A 24115-nucleotide genomic window follows, 5' to 3' on the forward strand; every position below is an offset into this window, starting at 1 on the left:
GAAGGTCGGCGGTTCGAATCCCTGCGACGGAGTGAGCTCCCATTGCTCTGCCCCAGCTCCTGCCAACCTAGCAGTTCGAAAGCACACCAGTGCAAGTAGATAAATAGGTACTGCTGTGGCAGGAAGGTAAATGGCGTTTCTGGGCGCTCTGGCCAGATCCAGTCCCCAGGCCTTAGTTTTCCTACCCATGGACTAGATGGCCCTCGTGGTCCCTTCCAACTTCACAGTTTGAAGACTCCCAACAATACTATATGTTGAATTATGGACAAACAGCACCTGTGTGTTTGTCCCCATTCTGCCTCAGGTCCAAAAGGACCTGTGTATTGGCGACCTCACATCAATTGGATGCACCTAAAATGGTCACTGTCTGTACAGTGAAAGTGCCTTCTTGATCTCATTAGGCAGTGCATTAACAATCAATCCCTCTTCCCAGGGAACTCTGGGAGTTGAAACTCTGTGAGGGAAGCCAGGGTCTCCTAGCGGCTCTCTGCACCCTTAACGAACTACAGCTCCCAGAATTCTTTGGGGAAACCATGACTGTTTAACATGGGACGATGCTGCTTTGAATGTACAGGGGCTTTGTTTTTTCAAAGTGAATGCTGTGTTTTTGAAATAATTACAGCAGCCTGGGGAAGGCACGTGAAACTCGAAATGCTCAGGGCCAATGGAGGACTCTCTGCCCATCTCAGAAGTCTCCAACTCTTGTTGTCCTCCATTTTGTGCCATCACCCCCCAGCTTCCTTTTCAATATTTGTTGTGGATGTGCCAAGCAGCGCTGGACACACTGAGGAGTGTCTCAGTTCATGGCAATGGTCTTGGAGGTTCCTGCCCCCTCTTAGCCCCACAATTCCAGCATTATCGAGGAACTGGCCTCAGGTTCTTTTGATCACTAACGCAAGCTTTTCCAGCTCGCACCAAATTATCCATTTTTCTCTTTGATCTCAATTTTCCTTTACAAGCAACGGTTCCTTTTTTCTCTCTGAACTATGCTGAAGCGGTGAGAACAGTTGGGGATGTATCAATGGCAACACTTCAAACAGGAGACGAGGGAAGGGAAAATAAGAAGAACCATCAGAGGTCATTGGTAACCTTTTTTAAAAAAAAGAAAGAGAAAGTGAGGAATGTGAATCACTGTCATTTAAGGAGGGGGTCATAGTCTCAGTGGCTGAGCAGAGTCTTTGAATGCAGAAGGTCCCAGGTTCAGATCTCAGAGATTCATCTGGAACATTAGGAACTTGTGCAGTGCAGTAGACAAGAGTTTTTTCAACTGAATCAAGGTCACACCTTGTACAGATTAAAATAGGGAGACAACCACGTAAGCACCCCTGATCTTTCAGGAGAAGGGTGAGATGGTAATAATAAAAAAACCGATAAAAATTCAAAGTGTGTAAAAGGAGAAATGTGCACTAATGTGAAAATGCGGTGAACTGAATTTAAGATTGCCAGAAAACGAGCAGCTGCAACTGACAGATCAATCAATCCCTAGTGCACAATGTAGAGTCTACAAAGGGGGGGAGTACCCTACTTCCTACCCCACCTATGGCATGGTTAGACTCAGAAGAAAAGCATCATTTTCAGATTATGGAATGCATTGGCACATGAAGACTTACTTAGCCTTCTTGCTTAAAACGTAAGAATAGCCCTACTGGATCAGGCAAAAGGTTTCGCCTTTCCCGTAGCAATTTGTCACAACTTCGGTGGTTGCAGGCCTTGGGCAGAATCCTTTAGTCATCTTCCTAAATGGGGAGGGTGTGGGATGGTGACTCCACGCCCCCAGTGCGGCGGCAATAATAGGGTTCCCGTTAAAGGGGCTTGGGAGGAGGCATTGACCATACGCCCAGAGGTTGTCATTGCCCTCCCCCTCCAGCGGCGGTGAACCGGGGGGCGGGCTCTCTGCTTGAACACATGTCCTCCAGACTTAGCCCAATCCCCACACATGCTGGATAACCCTGAAGTTACTCAGACCCCCGGCTGGGGGGCTGGGAAGGATAAATGCCTAATGCCTGAGCCAAGGTCTTCCTACATCTGAATCTTAATAAAGTTGTGGCCAATTTTAATCCCATAGCACGTTGTCTTGTGTCATTATTCTGCTCAGGGGCTGCATGGAGTTTGGGGGACTCTGCCTGGCCACGCAATGTAGACTCTATGAGGGGAGGGGAGTACCCTACTTCCTACCCCACCTATGGCATGGTTGGACTTAGAAGAAAAGCATCATTTTCAGATTATGGAATGCATTGGCACATGGAGACTTACTTAGCCTTCTTGCTTAAAACGTAAGAATAGCCCTACTGGGTCAGGCAAAAGTTCAACATGGCCAAGCATCCTGTTCTCATAGTAGCCAAGCAGGTGCCTATCGGAAGCTTGCAAGCAGGGCACCAGCTCTGGGGAGCCAAGTCCCTTGGGGGGGGGCTATATTATTCGTATAGTTAAAGCTATGGTTTTCCCAGTAGTGATGTATGGAGGTGAGAGCTGGACCATAAAGGCTGATTGCCGAAGAATTGATGCTTTTGAATTATGGCGCTGGAGGAGACTCTTGAGAGTCCCATGGACTGCAAGAAGATCAAACCTATCCATTCTCAAGGAAATCAGCCCTGAGTGCTCACTGGAAGGACAGATCCTGAAGCTGAGGCTACAATACTCTGGCCACCTCATGAGAAGAGAAGACTCCCTGGAAAAGACCCTAATGTTGGGAAAGATGGAGGGCACAAGGAGAAGGGGATGAAAGAGGACGAGGTGGTTGGACAGTGTTCTTGAAGCTACCAACATGAGTCTGACTGACCAAACTGTGAGAGGCAGTGGAAGACAGGAGTGCCTGGCGTGCACTGGTTCATGGGGTCACGAAGAGTCAGACATGACTAAACCAGTGTTTTTCAACCTTTTTTTGGGTCAAGGCACACTTGTTTCATGAAAAAAAATCACGAGGCACACCACCATTAGAAAATGTTAAAAAATTTAACTCTGTGCCTATATTGACTATATATAAAGTAATTCTCTTGAATTTTTCAATTTTTCCCACAGCACACCAGGCAACATCTCGCGGCACACTAGTGTGCCACGGAACAGAGGTTGAAAAACACTGGACTAAACGACTAAACAACATATTCTTTGGGTCAGGGCCGCCCCACCCCAAATGTCTGAAATGCGCAGAGGCTCCTTCTCCCATCATGGAAGGGAAGGAGGGTCAAAGCAGCCTTCCGCTGGTGTTGGCGCCATGAGGAGGAGGAGAAACCACCAGCCATTGAATCTGCATGGCCACTGTGTTCAGGTCCTCCCAACATCCTGATGCCACACACACAAAGTCCCCCCCCCTCCAATCGGCCTTGTAAGCTGGTGCCTCTGCCTGAAAGCAGGAGCTGAGCTCATGTTAATATCCCAAACGACCAAGGAAATAAAAAATAAATCATCAATACTGTCATCGTCAAACCAGTTCCTCTAGCCTGGTGCTCAATTTACTACTAAATGCATTAGGAGAGTCATATGGGGTGGGGGAGTGGGGGGTGCTATGAACGCAAGGCAAAGGCTGTATCACAACAGCTCAGAAACTATTTAACATGATTTTGCCTTTAAAACAAAAATCCTTGGGAAAAGACTTCTTTTATAATGGCCTTGCAAGCTGTAGCTGCAGCCGGTCCAATTTTTTTTTTTTTTAAATGACAATGGTGAAGATATGTGGGTCAAGCCCTATAATCTCTTTGTTTCCTGGTTTTCTGAAGATACCGTTTTCTGAAGTCCTTTGCTCATAAATTTCCCCACTGAAGCCAAGGCAAAGGGGGAGGGGTGGAGTTTCTGGTTCATAGACTGCTTGCTTTTGAATTATTGGGGAATCTGAATCAAAACTTCTAGATGCCACCCCTCTTAAATATTTCAGATATTCAAGGAGCCAACATTGAGTTTCTCTGCACCCAGGTGAACAGTCATCCAGAATATCAAGAGAGTGGGGCTCTAATCTATAGCTTGTTTAGCTTATATGTAAATCCGACTAACCCTTAGAAGTGATAATAGCACACTGCTTTTTACAGCAGCAACCATTCTGCATCCTCCACAATTTGCTCCCTTTTGGCTCCTCCCTCTGGACCTGACATGCAAGGTCTTCAGGGCTTATTGCTCCCTTCTCCTCCAAGGGGAGGACTCATCCTGCCCTCCAGACCAAACTGACGGAGTAGATAATTCCTCAGCCGCGTTCCAAAGAACCTCATGTGACAGGAAAAGGTTGAGAAGGAAAATGACACGGATGGGGGGGGGAATAGAATGGGAAATAAACTGTCCAGGGTGACAGGACAGAATGACCCAGCCCCACCTGTGATTGCCGAGTATTGAACCTGGGACCTCAGGTGTGCTGTGTCCCTTCTCCAGTAGCAAGGAATCTCTCTGCACACTCCCTTAGTCACCACCATATTTACCCAAAAAGAAATGTCAAAGCAAATTTAGAGATACCCGGGGCGAAACGGTTCTTGATAAAATAAAAAGAAATTACTGAGAGAGTTTCTGCATATCCCTGTGTCATAGCATTTTTCCGGTGGCGGTTTGAAATATTCTATTTTGCGAAGTATTCAGTACACATCCCATGATTACGGAAACTTGATAAGCTAAGATATGATTTTATAATGAAAACTCCCCAAGGGGAGCATGCAGATGTACTGTAAAAACATATTGACATATTGTGCTTTGTCCCCAGGTAGCATATTAACACTTTCTTCCTTTCAAGAGAAAACAATGTTAAATTTTTGACAATAATAGCAAAAGAGTCCCCCGGGCCAGATACTTGGGTCCTGAAGATAAACTCTATAAGTTAAAAATTGAAAAGATGAAGGGGAGGTGTGAATGCTAAGGAAAGAGAGGTTTAAAGTTTATGGATGGGATCCAAAGAACCATGGAATTAATCTCATAAACCCGGCGGAGGGAAGAGGCACTTTGAGATTACTAAATTGTAGGGTTCCTTCCCGATTGGCTGTGCAGCTAAGAACAAAAGAGGAGCTGGCAGGATCAGGCCAACGGCCCAGCAAGGCCACAATTCAGCTCATACAGTGACCTGTGGCCACAACTTTATTAAGATTTATTAAGAAACAGGCAAGCAGAACAGCAATCTCCCCTCATGTGGCTTCTAGAAACTGGTATTCAGAAGTATCACTGCCTCTGACCATGGAGACAGAGCATAGCCATGATGGTTAGTAGCACTGAATAATGATGATGATAATTTCATTCATTCATTCATTCATTCATTCCCCAGCCACTCTGGGTGGCTTCCAAGAAGAAATTAAAAATACATTAAAACATCAGTCATTAAAAACTTCCCTAAACAGGGCTGCCTTCAGATGTCTTCTAAATGTCAGGTAGTAGTTTATTTCTTCGACATCTGATGGGAGGGCGTTCCACAGGGCGGGCGCCACTACTGAGAAGGCCCTCTGCCTGTTTCCCTGTAATCTCACTTCACACAGTGAGGGAACCGTCAGAAGGCCCTCGGAGCTGGACCTCAGTGTCCGGGTTGGATGATGGAGGTGGAGACGCTCCTTCAGGTATACTGGGCCGAGGCTGTTTAGAGCTTTAAAGATCAGCACTGAAAGCCTTCTCCTCCATTCATTTTGTCCGGCCCTCTTTTTAAACCACCCAAGGTGGTCTACATCGGCCAGCATCCTTACTGTATGCCTTCTGTTCTGTTCTTAACCCAGGCCTGGGACCCCAGAATTACATTTAACCCACCTCATTTATTTGTGAATTATTTTAACTGATTTTAACATTGCATTGTACATTATCGTGACCCTGCCCCGGGGGACCTTATGGCAAAGGGTGGGTAAGGAATCCAGTCATCTTAAAATCTCTCAAACACCAGTGACACATTCCATGCAAACCTACTTTTGAAATGGAAGGTAGTTTCAAAAACGGTGTACCTTGATGGTGCTGGGACTTGAACCCGAGTCCAGATCCCAGTACCCAATCCACTGGACCTTGCTTGCTAGAATATGCATTGTTGTTGTTGTTCAGTCGTTCAGTCGTGTCCGACTCTTCGTGACCCCATGGACCAGAGCACGCCAGGCACGCCTATCCTTCACTGCCTCTCGCAGTTTGCCCAAACTCATGCCAGTCGCTTCAAGAACACTGTCCAACCATCTCATCCTCTGTCGTCCCCTTCTCCTTGTGCCCTCCATCTTTCCCAACATCAGGGTCTTTTCTAGGGAGTCTTCTCTTCTCATGAGGTGGCCAAAGTACTGGAGCCTCAACTTCAGGATCTGTCCTTCTAGTGAGCACTCAGGGCTGATTTCTTTGAGAATGGATAGGTTTGATCTTCTTGCAGTCCACGGGACTCTACAGAGTCTCCTCCAGCACCATAATTCAAAAGCATCAATTCTTTGGCGATCGGCCTTCTTGATGGTCCAGCTCTCACTTCCGTACATTGCTACTGGGAAAACCATAGCTTTAACTATACGGACCTTTGTCGGCAAGGTGATGTCTTTGCTTTTTAAGATGCTGTCTAGGTTTGTCATTGCTTTTCTCCCAAGAAGCAGACGTCTTCTAATTTCGTGACTGCTGTCACCATCTGCAGTGATCATGGAACCCAAGAAAGTGAAATCTCTCACTGCATATGCATATATATAGGATAAAGAGCCAGAATACGCTGCAGTCTCTGAAGGGACACCGTCAAAAAGCCCCCCCCCCCCCCCGGATAGCCGTGTGTAAAATAATTTGCAATCTTTACCTACACCAGTATACTGCATGTCCCTTTACTACTGCCAACAGTGACAGGAAACAGGGGAAGAGTGGCCTTAGGAACAGTGTCATGCTCTCCAACACTTAAGTAGGCAGAAGAAAGTGACATGATCCTGTGGTTTAATTTATGTGCATGAGTGTACAGAAGCAGGTTGCTTTACAGAGAGAGAGAGAGAGAGAGAGAGAGAGAGCGCACTTTAATGCTCATTAGCATGCACGTTATCACACAGCATCTTTTGTAAAAGTCTCCATTCTGCAATTGCTTTTAGAGGAGGCGCTCATGTGTATCAGCGCCAGGCAAGTGAGTTTGAACATGGGTCTTTGTAAAGGCCTATGCATGTGAATCAGTTCACAGCAACAGGGCTGGGGTGGCGGGGATTGTGTGCAAAGGCAATCTCCTTGTAAGTAAAACACAAACGATGCCGATACAAGGGAAAATTGCCGAAGAAAAAGAGTGGGGTGCTTTTCACAGCCTGCAAAGGGGCTTGCTTTTGCTCCAAAAAACAAATAATCCCCCAAATTTAGCGCAATACAAGTGAGATCTAAACATCAGATACATTATGTTATGCATTATGTTAAGAGTGAATTCTAATGTGACAACGCATAGATTTTCTTAACCAAAGTTAGATGTTAAAATATCTTTTCAGTTAGAAAGGAATAATGTTAGGAATATTATAAGGATAGTTAAATAAGTGTTTGTTAAGATTTTTGTATTGTTGTATTGGTATTTTTGTATTTTTTGTAGTTATTTTTCTTTTGTAGTGTTATGTTGTGTTTGTGTTTGTTGTATTTTCAAAATCCAATAATATTTTTTTTAAAGGAATGTGTGCTGTCTAGGTAATACAGCAAGAAGAGATTTGAATAATAAACACACACACACACACAGATTAAAGCTGGCTGGCAAATTTAGACAATTTTCTGAGGTTTACATGCTTACTGTTTAAAAGTGTTGTTATTCTTATAGCTTGGACGATAACATTGCATTTTTGTCCTTTTAAAAAAAAAAATCACTTGATAAAATTCACCGGGTTGTTCGTGTGAATTTCTCCTCTAATATACACATTTTTGCAAAGCAGCTTTCTCTAATTCATATTTGCATGTTGTTTTCAGGAATATATGCCCACGTCATCCTAATATATGCACTTTTGTAAACTTTGGTTGATTGGAGAACTGCATCGCGAAAGTCAGAAAATTCAAATTTCATACAACAGCTGTGTATACTTGCAGAAAGTATGCGCAAATGCATATATTAGTGAAAACAACGTAGCAGAATGCATTATGCTAGGGGAAATTTCTCGCAAAAAAATTATAGTCAGCACTGCATACGAAAATGTGTTGCTTGGGGGGAAACTGCACTAAAAGGCTACTGAATTTTCATGAAGGTTTTTTTATTGGGGGGATCACAAATTGCAGCAGAAATGGGGAGAATTGGGTTTAAGATGGGGGGAAAGAAGCTGAGATAACCAATGTAGACTCTTAATCATATGGTCTTAGGTTCGAGACTCACATTCAGCAAAATTTTCCTGCATTGCAAGAGGTTGGACTAGAATAGATGATACAATTCTATGAAGATTGATTGATGCTCCCTCCCTAGGTAAGGTAATTGGTAAAGGACCCCTGGATGGTTAAGTCCAGTCAAAGGCGACTATGGGGTTGCGGTGCTCATCTCGCTTTCAGGCCGAGGGAGCCGGCGTTTGTCCACAGACAGCTTTCCGGGTCATGTGGCCAGCTGATTCCTGATCTAGTCCAAATCTCTTGCCCAATGTGGGTCTCAAACCCATGACCTTGAGATTAGGAGTCTCATGCTCTGCCAACTGAGCTATCCCAAGATTTTGACTTCTCTTTTTTTGCTACTGTGCTTGGTACATTTTACAAAGTCCAGCTCCCTGCTATCATAGGTGCCAACTCCTTGGGGCCCTTGGTGCTCGAGCACCCACAAAATTCCCCATGAAGGGGCCAGGCACCCACAAATTTTGGTGTCAGGGCCATTCATGCTGCATGCCACCCATGGCCCTGGGCACCCATGGCCGCGGGGCCAAGCTGGCACTCCTGGCTGCATTGCAGAATCTTTTGCCCAACGTGGGTCTCGAACCCATGACCTTGAGATGAAGTCTCAGGCTCTACCAACTTTTTGTGATTTATCCTGCTTGCACACCAAATCTGTGAATGATATATCGCTTTAAAACAAAAAAACAAAAAACAGCATGTTATTGTGGGTGCATCTTTCCTTCTCAAGGCTTTCTGCTGCCCGCAATGAGAAACCTGGCATTGGATCAGTTTGAACAGATCTCTTCTGGCCCTGCAGTTGGAACAGACTAACTGTTCCCTTCCATTTCCTGCCATACCAATTATACATTTTCCCTAAAAACCGGGCGCTGGCGATGCTTTGCATTGAAACCATTTGTCATGTCTGCTTCTCTTCATCTTTCACCATAATTCAACAAGCCTTTTAATATGGGTGTTTGGCCTAATGGGTAAACTGAGTTGAAATCTGATTATTATATGCTAAAACTTGGTATAGTTGAGAAGATTTTGACTATTTTTTGCTGCAGTGCCGCCCAGAGTGGCTGGGGCAACCCAGTAAGATGGGCGGGGTACAAATAATAGAATTATTATCATTATCATTATCATTATTATTATTATTACATTTTTCACACTTTATGGTTTATCTTACTTGCCCAACAAATATGTGAATTTCTCTCTCTCTCTCTCTCTCTCTCTTGTCATTATGGGTGAATCTTTCCTTCTCCAGGCTTTCTGTTGTCCACAATGAGAAGCCTGGCATTGGATCAGTTTGGGAAATTGAGTTCAAATCTTACTATTATTTGCCAAACATTGGTATTTTGGTATGAGCTTTCGTGTGCATGCACACTAAGGTGCTACTGGAAGGAATTTTTATTTTATTTTATTTTGTTTTGACTATGGCAGACCAACACGGCTACCTACCTGTAATTGGTATTTTGCTCCTCTGAATGTAGTTTTCAGCTAAAGCTTCTGCATGCATCTTGTAAGAAACTTCTGGATTCTTCTGCCATACATTGTTCAGGACCTCAAGGCTTGAACTAGGAACATAATAGGTGAATTCAGGTCACAGTCTCATATTCCCAGATCGCACCATTTAACCATAGCTGTCAACTTTCCCTTTTTTGCGGGAAATTCCCTTATTCCAGCGCCGTTTCCCACTGCAAAAAAGGGAAGGTTGACAGCCCTGGCCGTTTCCCATTGCAAGAAAAAGGAAGGTTGACAGCTATGCATTTAACAAGTGCCAGACAAGTAACTTAGTAGGAGTTATAAATATGTATGTGATGTATTAGTTGATTTCTAGGTTTCACGGAAGGTTTTTCCTCCCATGAAGAGAACAGGAAAGGTGTGTTTGACTAACAAACTCAAGGTGCTCCAAACTCTTCCTTGTAAGAACATCAACAATGTTCTGTTTGGAATATTCCTGTTCCTTTTGAGAAACCTCAAGACTGCCATGGGCTGTGGAATGAGCCAGATAGACTTGAGATCAGCAGAAGGAACAAATTTACATTATACCTTTAGCCTGACATGATGGAATAAGAGGGGAAGGCACTGAAAGAAGGCAGTAAACATTGTTTTGCTTCGGGACAGGGTGTTTGTCTGCAGCACTTGATAGAGCATGAGACTCATAATCTCAGGGTCATGGGTTTGATCCTACATTGCAGGGGGGGTTGGGCTAGATGATCCTCATGGTCCCTTCCAACTCTACAATTCTGTTCTATTCTGGTGTTCAGGGAAGTCTGCTCCTTCTGGAGTCACTAAGTCATCGCTACCTGCACCACTGCAGACATAAATTGTGTGCGTGTGTATGTGTTCATCTTGGAACTGGGAAAAATATTTCGGAGCCCGGTTGACTCTATTTGGCTCAGTCTTAAAATTATTATTATTATTATTATTATTATTATTATTATTATTATTATTTACTTACACCCCGCCCATCTGGCTGGGTTTCCCCAGACACTCTGGGCGGCTTCCAACAAGAAATTAAAAATACATTAAAACACCAGTCATTAAAAAAAAAAACTTCCCCAAACAGGGCTGCCTTCAGATGTCTTCTTAAACGTCAGATACTTGTTTATTTATTTGAAATCTAATGGGAGGGCGTTCCACAGGGTGGGCGCCACCACCGAGAAGGCCCTCTGTCTGGTTCCCTGTGACCTCAATTCTCACAGTGTGGGAACCATCAGAAGGCCCTCGGTGCTAGACCTCAGTGTCTGGGCTGAATGATGGCAGTGGAGACGCTCCTTCAGGTATACTGGGCCGAGGCCGTTTAGGGCTTTAAAGGTCAGCACCAACAATTGGAATTGTGTTCAGAAACGTCCTGGGAGCCAATGTAGGTCTTTCAGTTGCAGTATGCATGGGTACTCTTTCCTTACTTGAGTCATTCGGGAATGAGGGCATGGCAGTGGATGTGTTCTGGTTGTGCTTCCTGTTAGCTGCCATCTTGTTTAGTTATATAATGTCCTTGATGTCTTTCCTAGCCAATCACTGCCTGTTCAGATGACTTTAATGTATATGTGAAGTTAGGAAGCAACCAAAACTGATGCCAATGTGCGTCACTTATACCTTCCTTACATTGCACTGCATTTCCCATATTATTATTTTTTGTTTGTTTATTGAATAACCATCCTTCCCCACCTCCCAAAGGGAGCCCAAGGTGGCAAACACATCCCCAATATCTTCTTTAAAATAATGATTCTAAAACAGCCCAAACATTCTGAAAACAGCTTCCTTTAAAAAGATTCTAAAAGCAGTCACATCCAAAAAGATTATTTCATCCAGTGATCTCAGGGCAGGAACAGTGTTCTTTAGCCAGCAAATTGCCCGTTCACCAACTTTGGAGATGTCTTTCTGGAGCTGCTCTTGACAATTTGTTTTTACTACCCTGGGGGAAAAACCAAACCACTCTCATCTGCAAACTTGACCGCCATTCTGCTCACTGCTAACTCCAGATAATTTATGAACAAGTTGAAAATCACAGGCCCCAACACAAATCCTGGTGCAATGAACGGATGGCAAAATTAATGTGATTTGCACAAGTGAATAATGAAACAAATATTGGCTATGAGAAGGAACAGCGGAGCAGAATTGGGGGGGGGGAGGTGTCTTCCACGCCCTCTTGTGGGAACTATAGACATTTCAATTAAGAGTACTGAGGAAAATCCTAGTCTTGGAAATCATCTGACCTCTGTGAGCAAATCCCTCGACCTTTCCTGCTATCTCGCTCCAAGATATTTTGTAGTTTCATCAGCCTGGGCAATTGAGGGAAGCCTCAAGCCATCCTTCTGTGTTGACCGATTGCCTGTTGCTTATCTCCCTGCCACTCCCTTTGAAAGGGAACATGATATAGGATTTAAAAAAAAAATTGTGCATGTCATGTCACAGAGAAAGTGGATAAGATAAGATTTCTCTCCTCCTCTCTGTATGAGAACTGGGATCGTCATGTGGAATTGATTGCCTGTCAATTCAGGAGAGGGCAACAAAAGTACGTCTTCACATGTTGGCTGCTGTAGTGCGCGGAGATTAGCATTACTTTAAAAAGGTAAAGGTAAAAGACCCCGGACAGTTAAGTCCAGTCGCAGACAAATCTGTGGTTGTGACGCTCATCTCACTTTACAGGCCGAGGGAGCCGGCGTTTGTCCACAGACTGTTTTTCCGGGTCATGTGGCCAGCATGACTAAGCCGCTTCTGGCGAAACCAGAGCAGCGCACGGAAATACCATTTACCATCCTGCCCGGAGTGGTCCCTATTTATCTACTTGCACTTTTTTGGCGTGCTTTTGAACTGCTAGGCTGGCAGGAGCTGGGACCGGGCAACGGGAGCTCACTCCATCACGGGGATTCGAACCTCCGTCCTTCTGATCGTCAAGCCCCAGAGGCTCAATGGTTTAGACCACAGCGCCACCTGCACCCCAGCATTACTTTAGGTGGCATTAAAATAATTGTTATTATTTATTAAACGTATATGCCACCCTTTGTTAAGGGGAAGCGCATTGTGCAAGGGGAGCAGAGCCAGCCATTGTGACCCTGATCCTCTTTCCGTTTTCCCTTCCCACCCTGTGTGTCGTTCTCTGCACAGAGACTTTTTAACAAGTCACATCAACTTCCTGGAACATAGACAAATCAGGGTCATCGACTAATGCTCATCATATTGCGGCTGTTTGTCATTTTCACATGCAGGGCTTGAGGAATCCTCCCTTATTTGTTACAAGCAGCTGAATTTCACTACCAGTTCCCAAAAGGGGAGTTTGGTCATGGGGAGGCGGGGAGAGTTATTAGAAGCAGATGCTGGAGAAATCCTGAAAATTGATAGCTGGCACTGACAGCTTTATCATACAAAGGATTCCATGAAAATGTCATTGCCGTTTTGTGTTATTGTTGTTGCATGCTGTACAGGGCATGAAATACAGCATTGATGATAGATGGAAGAGTTAACTGTGTTGCCGTAGCCTGCAGGTATAATCAGTTTCTCATTATTAACATAGAGCTAATTAGTAAAGATTTTTCTGCGATCAAATAGCTGCCATGAGAGCCATTTTTAAAGCAGTCAGATTAAACTAAATGTGGCTGAGCAAGGGGGAATTGCAAAAATAATTTCAAAGGGCCTGGGTCATTGTCCCAGGTTAAGGCAAAATGATCTATAATGCTTAATAAGGTAGCTATTTTTTAAAAAAAGGAAGAAAAGCTTAATTTATCCACATATATTTCTAGTACAGAGCCTTAATTCTTGAAGTCTCAAAAAAATTAAGGTCAAACTAGGTGTGGCACTATTCATGCAATTAGCAGTTCCTTTTTAAATGTAAATTGCAAGGGCATGGTTTTGATCCAGGTGGAACTCTGGTAATGGATGGTTGGGTTGGCAGCCCAGCAGTTTCCCACTCCTATGAGAGAGAGAGAAGAGTTCTTACTCGATGAGTAAGCATGCATAGTATTTACAATAAGTGTTGTGTCCATTTATTTTAATAGTGTCTTGTTACTTTTGCATGAGAGGGAGGAGTTTATTATTTGATTGCTGTAATCTTCCTTCAGGCCTTAATAAATAAGAAAGGAATTGAAATATTAGAGGATAGTCCCAGGGGGTCCCAGGAGAAGAGAATGGGAAATGTAGGATTTGGGGATGTTCAGTACACAGATGTGTGTTAGCTCTGGCAATGGATCCCTGATATACCTATGTGGGGAACTCGTGGTCCTGAATGGGGTAACTGTGCCCCTGAAGGACCAGGTGCGCAGCCTGGGAGTCATTTTGGACTCACAGCTGTCCATGGAGGGGCAGGTTATTTCTGTGTACAGGACGGCTGTCTACCAGCTCCATCTGGTACGCAGGCTGAGACCCTACCTGCCCGTGGACTGTCTTGCCAGAGTGGTGCATGCTCTAGTTATCTCCCGCTTGGACTACTGCAATGCGCTCTACGTAGGGCTACCTTTGAAGGTGACCCGGAAACTACAACTAATCCAGAACGCAGCAGGTAGACTGGTGACTGGGAGCGGCCGCCAATACCACATAACACTGGTCCTGAAAGACCTACATTGGCTCCCAATATGTTTCCAGGCACAATTCAAAGTGTTGCTGCTGGCCTTTAAAGTCCTAAATGGCCTTGGCCCAGTATACCTGAAGGTGCATCTCCACCCCCATCATTTGGCCCGGACACTGAGGTCCAGCTCTGAGGGCCTTCTGACGGTTTCCTTGCTGCGAGAAGCGATGTCACAGGGAACCAGGCAGAGGGCCTTCTCGGTAGTGGCACCTGCCCTGTGGAACACCCTCCCACCAGATGTCAAAGAAATAAAGATCTATCTGACTTTTAAAAGACATCTGAAGGCAGCCTTGTTTAGGGCAGATTTTAATATTTGATGAATCATTGTATAATAATAATTTATTTGTATCTGGCTGGGTCTCCCTGGCCACTCTGGGCGGCTTCCAACAAATATTAAATATGATACAAAGTCACAGATTAAAAACTTCCCTAAATAGGGCTGCCTTCAGGTATTTATTAGGGCTTTAAAGGTCAGCACCAACACTGAATTGTGCCCGGAAGCGAGCCAATGTAGATCTCAGGACTGGTGTTATGTGGTCCCGGCGGCCACTCCCAGTCACCAGTCTAGCTGCCACATTCTGGATTAATTGCAGTTTCTGGGTCACCTTCAAAGGTAGCCCCACGTAGAGCGCATTGCAGTAGTCCAAGCGGGAGATAACGAGAATATTTTAATATTTTGCTGGAAGCTGCCCAGAGTGGCTGGGGAAACCCAGCCAGATGGGTGGAGTATAAATAGCAAACTATTATTATTATTATTATTATTATTATTCCTTTACTGCGATGTAAACGTCTTCGGCAACATCTCAGTGGGGATGTTTCTTACCAGTAGGTTTTATGAGACAGTGTTTTCCTAGAGGCTGATTTAATATTGGAAGGAAAGGCATGGAGAGGAAATTAATGATTCTTCCAAGCCCCTCGATCTCATAAAAGCCATTGTTGAGAGCCAAAGCTAGCCCTGGTTTGGCATGAGCTCCCCCACCCCACCCCACCCCTCCAAAGTCTGTACCGAATGCTATGTTTTTAATCAAACGTGAAATATAGTCTTGGCAGGTTGAAATGGATTAGCCTTCCTCTGTAAGTAACTCTGTCTGCTTTAGTCAACAGGGAAGCAATTTTTCCTGAGGTTTCGCACTTAAAGTTGTCGTTTCTAACTTCATCAGTTTAATGGGCCCTTGGAAGTTTGGGTTGTTGATCGCAGCGGCTGTTTTTAAGCAGCGCCAGTGACACGCAGCAAGAGAGCTGTGGCGGTTGGGTTTTAAATGAAGACGCGGTGATCTCTAGGGGCTCATTTCAGGTTAGGACAAGCAAGGTGGCAAATCTGGAAAAAACGGGGGGGTGCCATGCGTAAGAGAATTAGTGTATGCAGCTTTTAAACTGCTTTCTAAAATTCACCGAGGTAGTTGCAGTAGGGGATGATAGGGAATATGTATTTCATTAGTCCTTTTGTGTTTGCAGTCTTTGCAAGACAACTGCTGGGTGGAGATATTGATGCTTTGTGGTAGGAAATAAGGTGTTGCCACGAGGAAGCTGGAAATTCCACCAGGGTTGGTGGATTGAAGCTACAGGTGTAGCCTAGTGAGCTTCCATTAGGCACTCCCAGACTGTAGCTATTTCCAGATGGCATTCAGTTACATACCAGGTTGTGCAATTAAAGTTGATTTGGTGCTCTTGTGCAGCAAACCTACTTCCCCCCGCCATAAAAAAGTTTTGTTTTGCAGGAAGGAAAGGGATGGGGAAACGCACTGTAAACTGTGGAATGAAACTTGTTTCTTGCAATGTTGCAAAGCCTCTCCACAAACGAATAAGAATGGATGCTCAATAAACAGCTGGTGTCCTCTAATTTGCCATAGATAACTATGCAAACAAGTCAGGGTGGCTACTCAATAAGCAGGTCATCTGAAAGCTGGTAAAGGTAAAGGACCCCTGGTTGGTTAAGTTCAGTCTAAAGTCGACTGTGGGGTGCGGCGCTCATCTCCGCTTTCAGGCTGAGGGAACCAGCTTTCCTGGTCATGTGGCCAGCATGACTAAACCGCTTCTGGTGCAACGGGACACTGTGGTGGAAGCCAGAGCACACGGAAACAGCATTTACCTTCCTGCCACAGTGGTACCTATTTATCTATTTGTGCTGGTATGCTTTCGAGCTGCTAGGTTGGTCATCTGAAAGTGACCATTGACTCTGTGTGATAAGGCTTCAGAGGTCACTTAAGGCAACAGAGGGAACTTGGGTGTGTGGCATAAGCTGCTTTGATTGGTGGGTGGTATGAAGCCTGTGTATTGGCCATGCTTGAAATAAACCTTAGGAGCTTGACTTTTCTGCTCCTGTTCACCCAGCAGAGCTGTAGTACTTCCCTAGAGTGTTGCACCAAGCAAATAGTTATCCTGTGCACTTTCCTGTCACCTTATGAGTGGAGCAACTACCTTAGTATGAAAGTTTACAATATTTGGGTTTTTTTGGGGGGGAAGGAAAGTGAAGGGGGTGGGGGCATGGCACGGGTGCATAAAAATTATGCATGGTTTGGAGAATGGCTAGAGATCATCATTTTCTCTTACAGGTAGGTAGCCGTGTTGGTCTGCCGTAGTCAAAACAAAAAAACAAAAATTCCTTCCAGTAGCACCTTAGAGACCAACTAAGTTTATTCTTGGTATGAGCTTTCGTGTGCATGTACACTTTCTCTGTCTCTCATAATATTAGAACCTGGGACCATCCAAGGAAGCTGAGTGATGTTAGGTTCAGGACATACACCAGAAAATACTGGATCACACAGTACATAGTTCAACTGTGGGAATTCTCTCCCACAGGGTGTAGTGATGCCCACCAGCTAGGATGTCTTAAAAGGGGATTAGAGAAGTTACCATTCATATCAATGGTAACTAGCCTTCATAGTTATGCATACTACCTCCACTGTTGGGGGCAGTCTGCCTCTGAATATGAGCTACTGTGAAATACAGGTGGGGAGTGTTATGTATTGAAGTTCCCACCCTAGGCTACTAGGGGTGTGTGTATATAGTTCATCCTGCTGCAGTTTTCACTCAGGTCAGCATATGCAAATGAGGGATTGAAAACTGACGTTCAGGGATTGGGTAACTACAGAAAGTTGGTACTGTTGCTTTGTAGCTGAGTTCTATATAAGCAGGCTGCTGAGGCATTCAGCTCACTCCTGTTCCAGCCTGAGAATAAACAAGAGCTGCTTGGAAATCACTGTGTCGTCTGCTGTGTCCACCCACAACTTAACAGGGAGTATGCTGTTGCACTCATAGAAAACCATAGAATTGCAAATTTGGAAGGGACCCTAAGGATCATTCAGTCCAAACCCCTGCAATGCAGGAATATGCAGTTGTTGCACACAGGGATCAAACCTCAAACCTTGGCGTTATCAGCATCAGGCTCTAACCAGCTGAGCTATCCAGGCTAGTCCTGCTTGTGGGCTTCCTACAGGCATCTGGTAGGCCACTGTGAGAAAAGTAGGCTGGTCTAGACAGGTCTGTGTTCTGATCCAGAAAGGCTCTTGGTCCAGTTTCAAGTTGAGCATGTGAACTCCTACCTGACCTACAAATTACATTTGAGCAGATCTGATTGGCCTTCCTGTTGTTTCTTCTCGGGCTTCAGATTTGGGATGTACATATCTGAGCATGAATTCTGGATAGTCCGCCATTTCCCCTTAAAAATAAAATCTTGTTCCCAGCTTTCAGTATATTGCTGTATACTGAAAGCTGGGGACAATATTGCCAGTGATTGGTGGTTACTATTAGTCACAGGTAATGATTCAGCCACCTGATGTCTGGAGCTTGGATAAAAATGAGATATTGATGAATTTTGGACTCGGAGCCTGGATTGCAATTAGATGTGATGCTGGAGTGAGATTTTAACATGGGGAAGGTGTTTCAAGTTCTCCACTGCTGCATGGGAGAGAAAGTAGAAGGGCTGGTGAATGAAGCTAATAACTATTGACATTCTTGGAAGATACGGAGGGATTTTACAAATAGAAGCAGCTAGTTTCTAATGGGACATCTTTCGTGTATGTGTTTTCTGTGGTGGTTGTTTTTTTAAAAAAAAAAACTGGATGAAAGTCAACGTCAACTTTCTCAACATATACCAGGAGGCAGTTCTTTCCTTTGGGCTGCGTCAATCCTCCCTTGCAGGTCCCCGCGTTAGTTTTATCTCTCCAATTTCAGAGCAGCTCTTTTGAGTTTTAAGTCAAATGCGAGAAAATTTACTGACAGCAATTGTTCCCTGCAAATTAGCAGTGCCACAAATCAAAGACCCGCTGATTTAATGTACCAAACAGCAAGGATGTGTCTTACAGTAGTACAAAGCCTAGATCAAAATAGCTTGATTTTAAGCCACCCCAATAAATTAGTCCTATAAAAGAGAATGATTAGAGCCAACCAAGGAAAATATTTTACGGGGGTGGGGGGGGACCACTATATTGGCTGTGAGTTCCGGAGGACCTGCTCCCTGCCTTGCAGGCCTTTCCCCCCTCTGGCCTGCGAGGGTCTGGCCCAGACTAACTCCAGCTACAAAAGTTACACTGTGAACGGTCTTGATCTGGAGAGCCCATGGGGATGGGGGCAGAGCTATCCCCGCCAATAAATCGCAAACCCTAGCTTTCATTCTTATTATTTTTTTAAAGAGCAAGTTCCTAGCATTTATAGAACTTGAGATACGAGACAAAATGTACAGGCACGATTCTTCTCATTTGTGCGCGAGAGAAATTAGCCTGCGCTCTCCCTTTTCAGTTATTTGCTTTGCAGCTCCCCACCTGGGGGGGGGGTGGAATTCTGTAGATATCCGTCATCTCGATATAGTACTTTCAGCCTTTTGTTTCTTCTTCATTTGCCACTGTGGTGGACAGTATATCTGGGAGCATAAATGTTCAGTTTGCAGAGGGGTAGCAGTGTTGAGTCTACTGTAGCAAAGACAATGAGTCCTGTGACACATTAACTCATTCATTAGGGTGGAAGCTTTCGTGGACTTCAGTCCATTTCATCAGATGCGTGAAATGTTATCCTGAGTCGCAGGTTAGAAATATAACGGTTTTACACACACACACACACACACACACACACACATGGTTGGGAGGGGGAGATTGCAAACAGCGCTGAAGTGGAATGCAGAAAAATACAAACAGTGTTAATTACGCTCTTAAATCAGAATCACTACTCTGGTGGGCAGACTTCTGTTCATGCAAAGGAACTTCCCTTCCATCCCCTTCTGCCTGCATGCCTCATTGTTCTGCTTTTGGTTTTAACTGGAAAAGCCTCAAAACCAGTTTAGCACTTGGAGTGGTGTCCAGCTACGCTTCCTCTGTGTTTTCCTGCTTCTCCAGTGCTTTTGCAGAGTTTTTTCAAACTTCTTACTTCTTCTTCTTGCGCAACGGTATGTGTGCCTTGTGCCAGCAATAAATTCCACAACATCTGTGTTGTTTCAAAGCAAGCAAGCTTTAATTACAAGCATATAAATCACAGAGCTTGTCACGGAGAATCAGACGACATCTCCGGCCTCTCTGGTTCGCTCAAAAGCAAAAGTAAGACTGAACAGGAAATAAACGGTGGGTCACATAAATCACAAAGACATCGCATACAGCAGATACCCCGGATGTTGTGACACATCCTCTTCCCTGTGGGAGGAGCGAACTGTTGAGCTTCTTTAACCCTGAAAGCTCCAAACTTCACACTCATTTTTCAGAACCACATTCAGACAACCTGGCTTCTTATTCCCAGTGACATGGATCCTCTGTCTGCCTGGATTCTGCAGGTAAAGCAGTCATCTAAGCTGGCTTTGAGCCACTGTACATGTTAGGCAGATTGAGGTGGTGGAACATAGCAGTGGACCTCTGGAAGATACCATTGCCGGGATGAGCAGCGCCTGGAGGGAGGAGAAGGGTTGCATGTGCTAGCCCTGCTTCCAACCTGAACAGGTTGGTTGTATTTTCTAAACAAGGCCTGCTGTGCAGAAGTCCACAATCAGGTTCGGAGGGGGTCCAGCAGGTGTGAGCCCCACCACCCATGATCTTCATGCATCGCTTATCCACAGATACCATGTCATTTACACAGAGTACCCCGCTAGTGCCTGTGAGCAGCAGTGTGTGTTTCATAGAGCAGACATGGGTTTTGTAAACTGGGATGTGCCTACAGAGCTCAAAATGTCATTTCATTCACATGTTGTATTGGTATATTTTAAAAGGAGGGGAAGGAGCATAAAATACAAGTGTTAAGCACAAGGTCGCAGCTGAAATACGCACGGGGTCTTAAATGAACAAGTAGCTGTCAGCAGGGTATTTTTCTCTCTCGGTAATGACAAGGAAGTGACTTCAACACAAAAAGCAGAAGTATTTGTCTTTACTTTCACAGCAGCAAGAAGACTGCTGCAGCTCACAGCCTCGATTCTTCCTTGTGCCTCCAAGAAAGATGCCCATGTAAACAGTGCCACCAAGATCTCATCAGTAAGGTCCATCAGTGGCTGAGACCAGAACTGAGTCTGGCTGGGGAAACTACATGAGGTCTTTGGCACTGCAGAATGGCTACCGCAGTGTAACGTAAGGGTAGCCGTATATACCACCCCACCATTTTCTGGATTCCCCCATATATATACGCTTCTGGCTGTGGCTCTGTGGGCAGTTTTGCTTCTTGATTTGGAGTCCTCAGATAGTTCAGTCGGTGAGAGCATGGTGCTGACAATGCCATGGTTGCAGGTTTCAATCCCCGTATGGGACAGCTGCATATTCCTGCATTGCAGGGGGTTGGACTAGATCAGGAATGTCCAACAGGTAGATCGTGATCTACTGGTAGATCACTGGATGTCTGCAGTAGATCATTGGTAGATCACTGGCTCCCCCCAAAGAAGCTGAACAACTGTGGCTCCTCTAAAAAAAAGCTCAACATTTTACCTCCTCCCTGAAAAAACTCAACAACTTTCACCCGAACCCCAATAAAGGGGGTAGATCACTGCCAGTTTTTAACTCTGTGAGTAGATCGCAGTCTCTTAGGAGTTGGCCACCCCTTGACTAGATGATCCTCAGGGTCCCTTCCAACTCTACAGTTCTATGAAGGGGAATCCAAACAAAAGGCCATTGTGACAAAGGAGGAAAGGTGACCAACCCGGCAGGAAGTAGGGAAGGGGCCCTTCTAGCAACAGCCAATTATCATAGATGCTTCAGTTGCGGTTCCTGCATTACAGGAGGTTGGATCAGATGACCTTTGGGGTCCTTTCCAACTCAACAATTATATGATTCTGTAAGGATGAGTCCAGATACTAGAAGTGGGGTCAGCTAATTCTGGAACACAACAAGATCCTCCTCCTGGCTCAGGCCAATGGCCCATCTCGTCCAGCATCCTGTTCCCACAGCGTCCCCCTCCCCCAGATACCTGTGGGAAACCTGCAAGTCGGACCTGAGCACAAGAGCAACTGGTACTGTCTCTCTCTCTCTTGCTAACCTTTCTTTAAAACTTATTATAGGGGTAACGGGTGTGCCGGAGACAGTGGGGTGACAGCCTCTGTAAGAGGTTTTGAAGAAAGGGTAGAAGGGAGGAAGAGACCTTTCTTAATTGCCTGGTAACAAGGGAAGGGCAGAATGACTTCCTTTGCTGCTAAGTGAAAGGGGGGGAAAGGGACTCATTTCTTCCACTCCTACCACCTTTTACCAGGACAGTAAACGGGGAGGGGTAGAAATGAAAGTGGTCCAATGAAATGCCACCGCCACCGCCACCAATCAGGCATATTGCCTGGGGGACCCCAAACCTGGAAGCACCACTGCGTGTTGCAAAGCTTGAGTTCCCCAAGCTAAGCCCCCAAAACAGAGGAAAATGGTCGCCCTATTTGCGGACTGCTAACACAGTATATGGGACGCGGGTGGCACTGTGGGTTAAACCACAGAGCCTAGGGCTTGCTGATCAGAAGGTCAGCGGTTCGAATCCCTGCGACGGGGTGAGCTCCCGTTGCTCGGTCCCAGCTCCTGCCAAACTAGCAGTTCGAAAGCATGTCAAAGTACAAGTAGATAAATAGGTACCACTCCAGCAGGAAGGTAAATGGCGTTTCCGTGCACTGCTCTGGTTCGCCAGAAGTGGCTTAGTCATGCTGGCCACATGACCAAGAAACTGTACACCGGCTCCCTCGGCCAGTAAAGCGAGATGAGCTCCACAACCCCAGAGTCGTCCGCGAATGAACCTAATGGTCAGGGGTCCCTTTACCTTTGCCTAACACGGTATAGAGGATTTGATGCCAGTTGTTCTACATTCCTCCCAGTTTCTCTTGAAACAACAACGCAGGCCTGGGAGTAGACCTGCTGCTTTGTGCATTGGGAACTGGGATCAGTCTTTTTAAAACATGATTTTCGCGATGCTTTGTTTTCATTACCATGAAATATTAATTTTGGTGCCTTTAGGTTTAAACAAACACAATGCTGTGATTTTCTCTCTCTCTCTCCCTCCTTTAAGAAGAAAAGGTAAGTTGCTTTCCTGAATGTGGAGCATTAATTCAGAAGAAATTTCCCTATTAAATATTCAATAGTGTGGTGTTTACTGGAATGAAATTTATACAGTAATTTACATTGTTTTAGCCTTCCCTTGTTGGTCAGGGCTAAAGTTGGGTTTCCTCTATTATTTAAACAAAATAATCTGTTAAGAAGCATCAGAAATGTCTAAAGGCTGTTTTCAGGAAAGGGTGAAATTTAAAGACATGGGGGACCAGCTGAAAGAATATGGTAACGGCTCAAAGCTCTTTTGTGACAACAATATATTAAGACTTTGTAGCCTGCCTCTTCCACAAAGCTCAGAGATGGTGGCCATTTTTTATAATGAAGCTCTGCCCTTTTGTGAGTTTCTCTGTGTCCAAGTTTGATTGAGAATGTGGAAGATAGCATATTATATTTGGGGAAGCCTACAACTTGCCGAGACATCACCTTGCCGACAAAGGTCCGTATAGTTAAAGCTGTGGTTTTCCCAGTAGTAATGTATGGAAGTGAGAGCTGCACCATAAAGAAGGCTGGTCGCCGAAGAATTGATGCTTTTGAATTATGGTGCTGGAGGAGTCTCTTGAGAGTCCCATGGGCTGCAAGAAGATCAAACCTATCCATTCTCAAAGAAATCAGCCCTGAGTGCTCACTAGAAGGACAGATCCTGAAGTTGAGGCTCCAGTACTTTGGCCACCTCATGAGAAGAGAAGACTCCCTAGAAAAGACCCTGATGTTGGGAAAGATGGAGGGCACAAGGAGAAGGGAATGACAGAGAATGAGATGGTTGGACAGTGTTCTCGAAGCTACTAACATGAGTTTGGCCAAACTGCAAGAGGCAGTGGAGGATAGGGGTGCCTGGCGTGTTCTGGTCCATGGGGTCACGAAGAGTCGGACACGACTGAACGACTGAACAACAACAACAACTTTTCACCTTAAGGAGAGTCATCCATTCTGAGATTGCCGGAGAAAATAGTGATGCTTTCCTTGGCTTTAAGGATGCATCCATATCTTTGTGACATTAGCAGAAAACGCACCAATCCCGAACCTCATCTCTGATCTATTAGTATGCTGAGCAACCCACAAATATTCGACAAAGGAAAGGGGCAAAGTTTAACAATTAAAATTGGCATTCTGTATGTCCAGCCAAGCTGTTATTTTCAGACATGTACATATATCAGCCTTAGTTACAGATAGGTAGGTAGCTGTGTTGGTCTGCCATAGTAAAAAAAAAAAAAAAATTCCTTCCAGTAGCACCTTAGAGACCAACTAACTTTGTTCTTGGTATGAGCTTTCGTGTGCATGCACACTTCTTCAGATACACTGAAACAGAAGTCACCAGACCCTTATATATAGTGAAAGAGTGGGGAGGGGTATTACTCAGAAGGGTGGTGGGAATGGGTGATTGGCTGAT

General features: G+C 44.9%; 1 protein-coding gene across 17 annotated transcripts in view; it reads left to right on the forward strand.

Moving 5' to 3' along the window:
- CELF2 (CUGBP Elav-like family member 2) overlaps positions 1–24115 on the forward strand; it is a 515803-nt gene that overhangs the window by 107913 nt on the left and 383775 nt on the right. The window lies entirely within an intron of this gene.

Source organism: Lacerta agilis, chromosome 10 (assembly GCF_009819535.1).
Source record: "Lacerta agilis isolate rLacAgi1 chromosome 10, rLacAgi1.pri, whole genome shotgun sequence".
NCBI classification, from domain to species: domain Eukaryota; kingdom Metazoa; phylum Chordata; class Lepidosauria; order Squamata; family Lacertidae; genus Lacerta; species Lacerta agilis.